Genomic DNA, 12,552 nt, shown 5'->3' on the forward strand with positions numbered 1-12,552 from the left:
TATTAAAACTAGTGCAAAGGAAAACTGGAGCAGTTGCCGGTAGCAACTAATCAGGTTGCGGTTTTCATGGGGCCACTGAAAAATGAAAGCTGGAATTTGATTGGTTGTGATGGCCACCGCAGAAAGCTGATCTGCCAGACTCTAGGAGAGTGAAACCTTCGTCTTATAGTTGTCATGACCTGCCTCTTAGCTACCGAAAAAGAAAAACGTAACAAGGAAATGGAAGAATCACAAAGGTCACTGACGTACAAGTGCAGCAGCTCTATTTACTAGTAACATAGGGAAGTATTATATCCCTTATAGATACAGGCTTAGTCTAGCACTGCACAACATAGGGGGATGAAGTCAGGAAAACCAGTGATGTAACCTACAGCAACAAAGTCCATGTTTTTCAGTTGCAAATGTCACAGAAGAAAAAAATAAATAAATATGTGACCCATTTAAAGAGGCTCTGTCACCAGATTTTGCAACCCCTATCTGCTATTGCAGGAGATAGGCGCTGCAATGTAGATTACAGTAACGTTTTTATTTTTAAAAAACGAGCATTTTTGGCCAAGTTATGACCATTTTTGTAGTTATGCAAATGAGGCTTGCAAAAGTCCAAGTGGGTGTGTTTAAAAGTAAAAGTCCAAGTGGGCGTGTATTATGTGCGTACATCGGGGCGTTTTTAATACTTTTACTAGCTGGGCGCTCTGACAAGAAGTATCATCCACTTCTCTTCACAACGCCCAGCTTCTGGCAGTGCAGATCTGTGACGTCACTCACAGGTCCTGCATCGTGTCAGACGAGCGAGGACACCGGCACCAGAGGCTACAGTTGATTCTGCAGCAGCATCGGCGTTAGCAGGTAAGTAGCTACATCGATTTACCTGCAAACGCTGATGCTGCTGCAGAATCAACTGTAGCCTCTGGTGCCGGTGTCCTCGCTCGTCTGACACGATGCAGGACCTGTGAGTGACGACACAGCGTGATCTCTCGAGAACACGCTGTGTCTGCACTGCCAGAAGCTGGGCGTTCTGAAGACAAGTGGATGATACTTCTCATCAGAACGTCCAGCTAGTAAAAGTATTAAACACGCCCCGATGTACGCACATAATACACGCCCACTTGGACTTTTACTTTTAAACACACCCACTTGGACTTTTGCAAGCCTCATTTGCATAACTACAAAAATGGTCATAACTTGGCCAAAAATGCTCGTTTTTTTAAAAATAAAAACGTTACTGTAATCTACATTGCAGCGCCTATCTCCTGCAATAGCAGATAGGGGTTGCAAAATCTGGTGACAGAGCCTCTTTAAAGGACTGTGTCTTGTAAGCCGATCACATAGACCGTTCTGATGGTGGTAGAGACTCAGACAATACATGTACAGCACAATCCAAGCATACTTTGCCACATAATAATTTTGGGTCGACATAAAAAGTTCACCCAAAAAAAAATAAAAAATTGGTGCTCAATACGTATCATAGTTAGGAATATGGGGAACATGCGACATATTATATGAATTGTGTACCTTGAAAAACACGATCATTTGTCAAGAATATGGATTACAGACCAAAAGTATAACATTTATTAACAATATTCCTGGGTGTAAGGCCAAATGCACACGACGGGTGGTATGAGCGGATTTGCCGCACATATTTTCCTGTGGCAAATCTGCAGCGTAATACAGTACCAGCAAACGAAATGAGATTTCAAGTATTCCCATCTACACGTTGCAGAATTTTTCCGCACATAAAATTGACCTGAGGTGCGTATTTTACGCAATGTGGACATGTGACCTGAAAGTGATGTAAGACACGACCCTACAGTTTCCACAATCATTACATGAAAGTAATATCGCTCCATACAAGTTTTGTACAGTCGGAATATATAGCAGTGTATGGCGCCATACTGTATCTCTGCACCCCTCCGAATGCATATTTTGTATAAATCCTACAGAATGAAAACGCCAACAGAATAAAAATTGTGACATTTATAGGATCCCGTATTACAAACATATTCTCTGCTAGAATCTTTGCTTCCAGGGAAGAACATCTCCGTGATAGGGGGCCGCACGAGGCACCATACAGCAATACCCGGAATGCCTACCTCAGCCAGGGGCATGAGACCCAAGTGCAGGGTCAAGAGACATGTAACCAAACCAGACGTTGTATTAATTGATTCACCGAAATGAAAAGTCTAAGGCCTTGTTCACACAATGCAGTTTTGACATGCATTTTTAAGCCAAAACCAGAATTGGATCCAGGAGAGGTGACAATTTAAATGGATACCAGGTTTTCAACTAAGTTTGCATAAATCAATAGTACAAGCAAAGAAGTGTTGTAATATATATTGTTAGAGGAAAATGCCTTCTCCACTTATTAGGCTCCGCCCCGCGCTCCTTACTGTTCATCCACGCTGAACTTGCTGGATTTTCCATCTCCTCAAGACAAGATGGATTCTCAGCTCACAGAGGGATCAGGTTACAGCTGCCCATAAAGAAAAAAAAAAGAAGTCTATGGAGAGGGAGCAGAGTAAGGCCCCATGCACATGACAGTATTTTGATCTATCCCGAAATACTGTCCGTAAATACGGTCCGTATTGCATCCGTAAAAAAAGGGGGAAGATGCAAATGACGTCATCAGCATGTTGCATAGCAACGCTTCAATAAATACAGACGGAATACGGATGCACATCTGTAGCCGTCCGTATTTACAGAAGCTCCCATAGAATTCTATGGGAGAGTCCTTGCTGTAATTATGGACAAGAATAGGACAGGTTCTATAATTTTTTCAGCACGGACACCCATCAGTAAAAATACTGAAAGGCGTCCTTGGCCAATAGAAATTACGGTCAGTAATTACTGATGAAAAATACGGTCGTGTGCATGGGGGCTAAGAGGCAGAGAGACACACAGATACCGCAGCAGCTTCCTGGTGAGTGCTACGGTCTCCCCCACTGCAGCTTCAATATATGCGATGGAGACAGGGAAGCAAAATTTATTTTGTTTAGGTTCTGTTCCTGTTTTTGGCCAAAAATGCATGCAAATCTGCACTGTGTGAACAAGGCCTAAAAGTGTCCATATACTTTAAACATTTGTTGGCAGAACCCAATGATTTTGAAAGGATCCACCGATAATCCAAAGAGGTCCATACACATTAGACTAAAAATCACCCTAAGGGTATGTTCACACTACAGCGTCCGTAACGGCCGAAATTACGGGGCGGTTTTCAGGAGAAAACATCCCCGTAATTTCAGCCGTAACGGCATGTGCAGGTGCTTGAACGCCGCGTCCATTACGGACGTAATTGGCGCTGCTTTTCATTGGAGTCAATGAATAACGGCTCCAATTACGCCCCAAGAAGTGACAGGTCACTTCTTTGACGCGGGCATCTATTTACACGCCGTCTTTTGACAGCGGCGCGTAAATATACGCCTCGTGTGAATAGACAAACGTCAGCCCATTGCTTTCAATGGGCAGATGTTTGTCAACGCATTCAAGCTGTAATTTCGGACGTAATTCGGGGGTTAATACGCCCGATTTACGTCCGTAATTAGTGTGTGTGAACATACCCTAAGGGTCAGTTCACATGTTACATAAATACTGCGGATTTTCTGCAACGGAATTCGTTGCGTAAAAACCACGGCATAATACAATAGCAGCAGAGTGGACGAGATAGAACAAATCGAAAAACCGGTCAGAAATTGACATGCGGTGCAGAGTTTTATTCCGCAGCATGTCAATTGTATTTGTGTAAACGCGGCTTATTTGTTGCAGGTTTTCTCCATTAAATTCAATGGGAAGGTAAAGCCTGAAACAAATCAGTTGTTGCGTTTTTTTTGCGGCGGTTTCGCAGCGATTCCACCACAAAAACGCAACTCTAACAAAAAAATCTTGTACTTACCCAGAAGTCTGTTTCTTCCTCCAGGCCGGCCTCCTGGGACCCTCCCATGTGACCACTGCAGCCAATCACAGGCTGTAGTCGAGGTCACATGGGATGAAGATTCATCCCAGGCGGCCAGCCTGAATGATGTCAGAAGGCCGACCTCCTGGGACGAGGTGTCATCCCACGTGACCATGAAACGTCATCCCAGGAGGCCGTCTAAGTGCTGCCGTTTTCCGCACCGGACATTCCGGGTGAAAAACTGCACCACAGTTTGGTGATGTCTTTCTCCCAGAATTCCCTTCGGCACACAGGGCGGATACACTTTTACGCAGCGTATCCGCCCCATGTGAACTCAGCCTAAAAATTACATGTAGATGAGCCTGTCCACCAACATCTGTTGCATTTCAACATGCCCAATCCTTTCTTCCCCAGGAGATAAGCCACTGCCTGAGGAGTCGGGAGACAGTGTGGTCGGCTTAATGTGCATTCCGTTGAGGGGTTCCGTCTGAAGTTTCCCTCAGGTTAACCCCTCAACGGAAGAGCAAAACGGAAACCTAAGGTTCCGTTTCCCTCACCACTGATATCAATGGTGACAGAAAACTTGCTAAAGGCTTCCGTTTTTCACAGTTGTGACAGGGTTCCGTCGTTTTTGACAGAATCAATAGCGCAGTCGACGTCGCTATTGATTCCGTCAAAACAACGGAACCCTGTCTGAACTGTGACAAACGGAAGCCTTTAGCAAGTTTTCGGTCACCATTGATCTCAATGGTGAAGTAAACGGAAGCTTAGGTTTCCGTTTGCCTTTCCGTTGAGGGGTTAACCTGACGGAAACTACAGACGGAACCCCTCAACGGAAGGGCAACGGTGATGTGAACAGGCCCTAAGCCAGTTCTCGACCGGTGCAGTCAGACCCCCACCGATCAGATATTTATCATCTATCCGGTGAATGCATGATAAATAAATATGGTAAAACCACTTTAATGAGTTAAACATTGCAACTCCTTAAAGGGGTTCTCCAAGTCCATCCATTTGCCCTATGAGGCCAATTCGACACCCCCTTCTACTAGCCAGAGCCACTGGAAATAGCAACTTCCACTCTGGAGGACTCGGAGTGACTGTGATTTACATCAAACACCAACAATGAGTTGCATCTGCATCAACCAGTACCTTGAAAAAAAAATAAAAATAAATAGATCTTACATTTGATATTGACCATGGAAACATATCCTTTAAGACCACGTCAGTCAACCTCAATAACCATAAAACGCACCGAAGATAGCAATCTAGAGAATTTAGCGGCCGTAGAGCGCTACAGACTACGTTGGCACCATATACATAACCAACTACCAAGACTAGTTTCCAAATAAATCAATGACATATCAAGCACAATAAACAATCGTTCGCCTTTCCAAGGGTTGATATTTCACTTGTTCAACCCACGTGAACTAATAACCAGTCCTTAAAATTGGCCCATTCACCGAACGCATTTCAAGACCCAACTATACGACATAAGAAACAAAAATATATATAACGGTAACCACAAGGTAACACACGCAATAAATACACTGTAACCAGGACCTCAAGAAACCCAACCAATCCCCTTGACGTCAATTGACCGAACCATGTCCTTCTGCTGACCATACTCCATAGCCAAGTCACCTCACATGATCCTTCAGCTCACCATAGACTGTGGCAGCCAAGTCCTTCAGCGGATCATAGCTCTTATCTAACTGACCCAAACTGTAAAGCCAGGTGCCCCAGCTGCTCATCATCCCTTATGGAGCATGCCCGGTCGTTACCAACCGTACGCGTCAGCCGACCATGCACCATAGCTACTAAACACCAGATACCCATCGACCGTCTACGTATCGCAGCCAAATTGGGTATCTTCAGCTAACCACGTCCTGTAGTAGACATGAGACCCAAGCATATCCTTGCTACATACTGTATCCTACAACTGATCATATACCACTGGCATTAGCCTCAGTCATACCCGTAACCAAATGCCCTGACCATACAAGTGACCCAACCATACCCTTCAGTTGGAGTAGGGACACAGCCATATCCCTAGGGTGTCCATACGCAGTCCCAGATACCACCTGAACACTCACAGGTAAGATCCGCCATGCCAAGGAACAATCAAACGGATGGCATGGTCATACACATTCTTCATTGCACCATACACCGTCTTCTCAAGATCTCACATTGGATTATACGTTTCTCATAGACTTCACTTGTCGAGCGGCGCACGGTTCATACCCACCACACATCTAGCACCTGCCCATGAAGGTGACAAGTCCATACAATCTAGACCACCATCAATGTATCAACTAGGAGCATGCCCACCACAATATGACCACTGGACTGTCACCACATACACAATGTCTGCACTTACCTTGCCCAAGAAGCTGTATCAGGCTGGAATACAATCTCACCTCCCCATACTACTCAATGTTCTGAGCTGGGGGGGTTCTGCCCCCAAAAAAACACAAGTAGGAGGCAAGGGGGTAAATCCGGGCACAAAGGAGGAGGAACAGGGAAGGTGAGAAGGTGTAGAGCGTGCAGCGCAGTGGGAAGTGAGGAAGATGCAGTGAGAGGGTGCAGTGCAGGGAGGAGTGGGGGAGGGGCAGAGGGGACGTGCCAGCCAGATATATAGAAAGACAGACAGAGCAATCAAGTGACAAAAAGGAGATGAAACCGCGATCCTTTCGAAGGCAGCTCAGATCATATACCCCATAGTGCAGTGTGATCACCCACCTCCTCTCTCTCCTCTCCGTCTCTTCACCAGCCTCACCGTCTCATCTCCAATTGCACAATGCTGCTCATTAATATTCACAAGCTTCCTTCTTCTCCTACAGTTCCAGGCCACGCCCCCTCCACGGTAGCGCCGCCCTCTCTCGCAGCCACGGACCTCGCCAGGAAAAAGCAGAAAAGCGCCGATATCATCGCGCTGGTAACGTGCGTGAGGGGGGGATGGGTGCTACATTGTATCACTCGACAGACGTGTTAACCCGTCCGCGCCCAGAAAGCATTGTGAGTTTGCAATCCTCGCGCCCAGAGAGGAATCCATCATAAAATGGTATAGTTATAGGTTTATTATGCGATGGGGAGTAAGTTTGCTGGATAATTTTGGCGCCAACCAAACTTTTGTATCACTATATAGCACACACACTTGGGAGTTCAAGGTTTTCTGGGAAACCAATAAATTGAAATATTTATCCGAGGAAACCAATGGTAATATAATATGAATGCAATGTCCTGTAACTTGTGGCTGTCCAGTTGGGCATGCTGGGAGTTGTAGTTTTATGAAAGCTGGGGAGCCACAGGTTGGAGAGCACTGCCATAGACCGTATACGGAAATCTGCCATCTCCTGTATGACCACAAGAGGCGACACCCAGTGACAAAATCCCCCCCATAAACTTATCAACGTTGGACGATTCCTTTTTGCTAGGGGTGCCGGTAACAAGCCGGTCACAGGGCGTCCACTGCTCGGACCACCATCGATCAGCCGTGATCTATGGGGGAAGCCGGTAGTAAGTGTTCAATATCTCTGCAGTGCCACCACAGGTGAAATGAAGCATTACACAATTCCCATTGAATTAAAGCGGATCTGTCACCTCAATATGTTGTCCAAGGTAAGGACATCATATTACAAGCACGTCCGTCCTCTTATTCGCTAAAACGGGATAGGGATAAAAAGTGTTGTTCTGTTTGGCAAAGGGGTTGTCCAGGATTAGAAAAAAAACATGGCTACACTTGCCCATGGGTTGTCTCTGGTACTGCATCTGATTTTCTTTTAAATTAATGGGGCTCAACTGCAATACCAAACACAACCTATGGACAGGTGTGGTGCTGTGTTTGGAAGAAAGCAGCAATGTTTTTCTAATCGTGGACAACCCCTTTAAAGTAGACTCCTAGGTATGTGTCCGGTGTATTCCTAAGGGCACACTCTTATGGGGCATCTATGGCTGAGAGACCTAAAGGGCTTGTCTCATGACCACAACCCCTGTCCATATGACCTATCATGGCATATGGGCATCATAGAATCGGGTGACCTACTCGTGACAGCCTTCTATGAGCCACAATAGAGAGTTGCTCTGTTTGTGTGGCTCCCACTCTGGTTGACCGGACATATTATACATTACATGGCACATTTGCATTGGCCACTTCATGTAAAATGTCGGTCCAGATGCGATAACAGATGATCGACATAGGTTAGCTAAGCTGGACCTGCAGTGATCAACTGATCACCAGGACGACTTTTAGTTAAAGGGTAACCAAACTTTGAAAAATCTTCTGGCATGTCATAGGTACGTGTCAGAGGTTTTGATCGGTGGGGGTTTGAGCACTGAGACCCCCATCGATAAAACGAAGCGGCAGAAGTGCCAATTTGAGCACTGAGCCGCTTGCTTTCTTATAGTCTTTTCTCGGAAATCTGAGCAATTAGTGTACGGGGTAAATGGAAAGTCTATGAGCTCGTGCACCCACTGCTCGGCTTTCCAAGAAAAGACGATCGGACACAAAGCGGTTCAGCGCTTCTGCCACTTCATTTAGCGACTAGTGAGGGTTTCGGTGCTCAAACCCCCACCGAACAAAATTTCTGACATGTCACTATGACATGTCAGAAGTTTTTCGAAAGTTTAGTTACCCTTTAAAACGGGGTCGTCTTCATGAGCTAACCCCCTTCCAGAATGCCACTGTGGCATCGATCAGCTGATTACCATGGGTCTGGCTCCTGACACCCCTGGTATACAGTTAGTTTTGCCAGGGTAAAGTCTTGTCTGGCATAACAACCACCAAAGCAATATATACTGTAAATTTGCACCCTGATCGGTATGGGGAATCATTAATAAAAAAAAAAAATTGCTAATTACAAGAAAAAGTTCTGAAATACTGCAAGTCTTTTATCTAAAAATAAATGGTGCAAAATGCAGATTCCTATAACATTGTCTGTAAACAATGTGAGGTATTTTTTCTGAATATGTGAGTACTTTGAAACCATTACTATGGTTATTTGTGTACTTTGGATCATAATAATTTGTATCTCTTTTTGTTGTAAGCGTCGTCCGGCCAGACATTTCCCCGGCAGCGGCCGATGCAGGAGAAATGTTGTATTACAAGGCGAACATTCAGATGAATCTATTACATGTGTGGTCCAATCCACCAGAGTGTGAGCTGCTCTTAGAGGGCGTCTCTGTATTCTGGCTCCTCTGACAGCCATATGCCCAGACCGGACATATGGACAGGGGTCGTCTGTTTGGACACATCAGCAGGCACACCTTTAGTAGGGCATCTGTGGCTTGCACTTCTGAAATTTGACTCCTTTCGTAAAACATATTGGATACTCCAATCATCCCTGCTGTTGGGCTTAAAGAGTCTCTGTCACCACATTATAAGTGCTCTATCTTGTACATGATGTGATCGGTGTTGTAATGTAGATTACAGCAGTTTTTTAATTAGAAAAACGATCATTTTTGACGGAGTTATGACCTATTTTAGCTTTATGCTAATGAGTTTCTCAATGGACAACTGGACGTGTTTTATTTTTTGGCCAAGTGGGCGTTGTACAGAGGAGTGTATGACGCTGACCAATTAGTGACCAATCAGCGTCATACACTTCTCTCCATTCATTTATTCTGCAAATAGCGATATAGCTATATCGCTATGTGCGGTCACATAAACACACTATAACATTACTGCAGTGTCCTGACAATGAATATACATTACCGCCAGCCAGGACGGGATGTGTATTTAGAATCCTGACACTTCTGTAGCATCTGTGTGAGATTTAAAGCAAGGCAAGCGTAATCTCGTTTTAAAGGACAGGTTACATCGTAATCTCGCGAGATTACGCTTGCCTTGCTGTAAATCTCACTGTAACGCCACAGAAGTGTCAGGATTCTGAATAGACATCACGTCCTGGCTGGAGGTAATGTATATTCACTGTCCGGACCCTGCAGTAACGTTACTGTGTGTTTATGTGGCTCCACATAGTGATGCAATAAGAACGCTATCTGCTTTGTAAATGAATGGAGAGAAGTGTATGACGCTGATTGGTCACTGATTGGTTAGCGTCATACACTTCTCTCAATAACGCCCACTTGGTCAAAAAGTAAAACACGCCCAGTTGTCCATTGAGAAACTCATTAGCATAAAGTTAATATAGGTCATAACTCCGTCAAAAATGATAGTTTTTCTAAATAAAAAACTGCTGTAATCTACATTACAGCGCCGATCACATCATGTACAAGATAGGCCACTTATAATGTGGTGACAGAGCCTCTTTAATACTCTTTATGCCGTAGTGGAACCCGTGTATTTTTGTAGCCCCCAAAAGTCTACCTGTGACTTTTTATGACAACAAAGCAAGTGTTCATCTTAGCTCAAGTGTTCATGGGCAAGGCACTGACTGCAGATATTTGCCTTTAGCATCTGTTAACAAGATGATAGGGAGGGCATATGAAATGAGACATCGACCACCAGGGGGGTGTACACTAGCCAAAGTCTAGGGCTTCCGATTCGGTTTTTAAACCTTGTTGGCTGCAAGCAAATTTTAGCTGGTGGCTTACCTCTTTTCCAAATAGGCCGACACAATGCGATGATGTTCGCTGGATACTGACCTGGATACGGTCAGATAAGTATAGTAATGACTAAGAGATTTCAGTGAAGTCCACTTGGAGGCCACAAAGATGGGGTCCGGGTACCAGGTGGGAAATTTTTTGCCCACAAGCTTCCACCAACCTTATTGCAGCCCTATCCGTTAATTATGTCATGTCGATGGAGTACACCAAACTGGTTTGTTCTCAGGGTCAACACAAATCGAGCGGATTGGATTTTATGGCCTCCCTGCCAAGGTGTTACAGATAGCAATATGGTGTCCGTAGAGACTCTGTGGGCCCTTGTATAGGGTGTGTACATTAGCTCTAAAGGCCCTTTTACACGGGCCAATGAGTGTTCATATGAATGTTTGTTCCCGACCATTGCCCTTTGTAAACAGGGTAACGATCAGCCAGTAATCGTGCAAAAGCTCGTTCATCGACTGATCGTATAGTTTATGCAGCGTGAAATATTATCGTTGTCAGCAGCGCATCTCCCTGTATAAACAATATAGATGGAAGGATCTGCAGCACTCAGAGTTTCCAAACGATAGTGGTTTTTATTCACCAAGCATAAGAGCTTGCAACGTTTCAACCCATATTGGCTTCTTATCAAGTGTATACAGGGAGATGCGCTGCTGACATGATGAAAATGTATGGGAACGAGCGATTGTAGTAACTATCGCTCGTCCCCATGTGTTGCTCCATGTGAAAGGAGCAGTCGTCACCAGTCAACAAATTTTCTCGTTGATCGGCGCTCGTTTACGCGGCCAACTTTTACCCCCCCAGATAAGCATCATCTTCTTTCCACTACTCCATAAACTTAACATGTGCTTCCCGCAGAGTCATTGGATATGTTAATCGGAGAATCGGGCACTTTAATTGTCTACTGAGAAATCTTTCAGGAGCAATCTATGGTCAGCTTCAGTTTAGGAACCAATATCCACAATCCCTAAATAATTTTGTACTTGACATTTTCTGCAGGTGTCGCTGTTCCTATAACTCTCACTAGCACTTAGTGAGAGATTACGTTTTTCATTGGCAACAATATCAATATTTATATCAGTAATTCATATATTGTGCCAGGAACCATATAACGTCATGTGGGTTATGGTAATGTGCACACATCCATTTGATATATGAGCGGGAATATGCATTATTTCTTTGTGAACAGTACAGTGTGCTGATCTGCAATGAAGCTGGCGGTGATGGACTGGCATCCGATGGGCACACGCTGCTGAGATACCGGACTCCTTTGTCTTCTGCAACTATCTAGCTGCTATTCCCATATATTATATTCTGTGATTTGTGCTGCTGTCTTGCAGCACTAGGAAGTTAATTTACACTGGTCACCATCTAAATATAGTTGGTGTATTTTCACTATATATGGCTTCCTGTAGATCAGGGGTGGGGAACCTTTTTTCTGCCAAAGGACATTTGGATATTTATAACATCATTCGCGCGGGCCATACAAAATTATGAAGTTACAAATGAGCCTGCTATATATGGTCAAACATTTAGTTAACTCGCCCCTAATGTGATGGCTGGACCTGCTTCTCTTTGGTGAGGCGCGTGATGTTAGCCGGTATTGATGATGTCACTACTGCGTCGCTCAGTCTGGAGCGCCGTCCAGTCTTTGCAATGGTAAGTTTTGAAAAGAACTGCTCGCAGCACTAAGTTGTTCCGACTTACTTAAAGAGGCTCTGTCACCAGATTATAAGTGGCCTATCTCCTACATAATCTGATCGGCGCTGGAATGTAGAGAACAACAGTGTTTTTTTATTTTGAAAAACGATAATTTTTGTTATTCAGCTGTACGATGTGTTACTGTTGTTAAATGAATATGATCCGACTTGACATTTATATGTGATGATAAAGCCTCTCTGAATGTCTTTATTTTGTACTGTTTGTATATTTGTACGTGTTTTGTACAACAAAATTTTGAAAATAAAGCCTTTTAAAAAAAGAAAAACGATCATTTTTGAGCAAGTTATGAGCAATTTTAGATTTATTCTAATTAGGCCTCATCCACACGACAGGGTCCGAGTGTCGGCCGGGAAAATCGATTTTCCCGGCCGGTTTGCATT

The 12,552-nt window shown here is 44.3% G+C and overlaps 1 protein-coding gene across 4 annotated transcripts in view; it reads right to left on the minus strand.

Annotated features, from left to right (window-relative positions):
* The window catches only part of ZMIZ2 (zinc finger MIZ-type containing 2), a 78,200-nt gene that overhangs the window by 54,382 nt on the left and 11,266 nt on the right, over window positions 1–12,552 (minus strand). For 2 of the 4 annotated variants that reach the window (XM_075858652.1, XM_075858648.1), the window contains exon 1: window positions 6,264–6,561. The exons of 1 other annotated variant lie outside the window; for it this stretch is intronic. The gene's annotated coding sequence lies outside the window, so the exon portion shown is untranslated. Of the gene's footprint in view, window positions 1–6,263; window positions 6,562–6,625; window positions 6,725–12,552 lie in introns of those variants that run through there. One more of the 4 variants, XM_075858649.1, reaches the window with a different exon arrangement.

The sequence above is a fragment of the Rhinoderma darwinii genome, chromosome 3 (assembly GCF_050947455.1).
Source record: "Rhinoderma darwinii isolate aRhiDar2 chromosome 3, aRhiDar2.hap1, whole genome shotgun sequence".
Classification (NCBI taxonomy): Eukaryota; Metazoa; Chordata; class Amphibia; order Anura; family Rhinodermatidae; genus Rhinoderma; species Rhinoderma darwinii.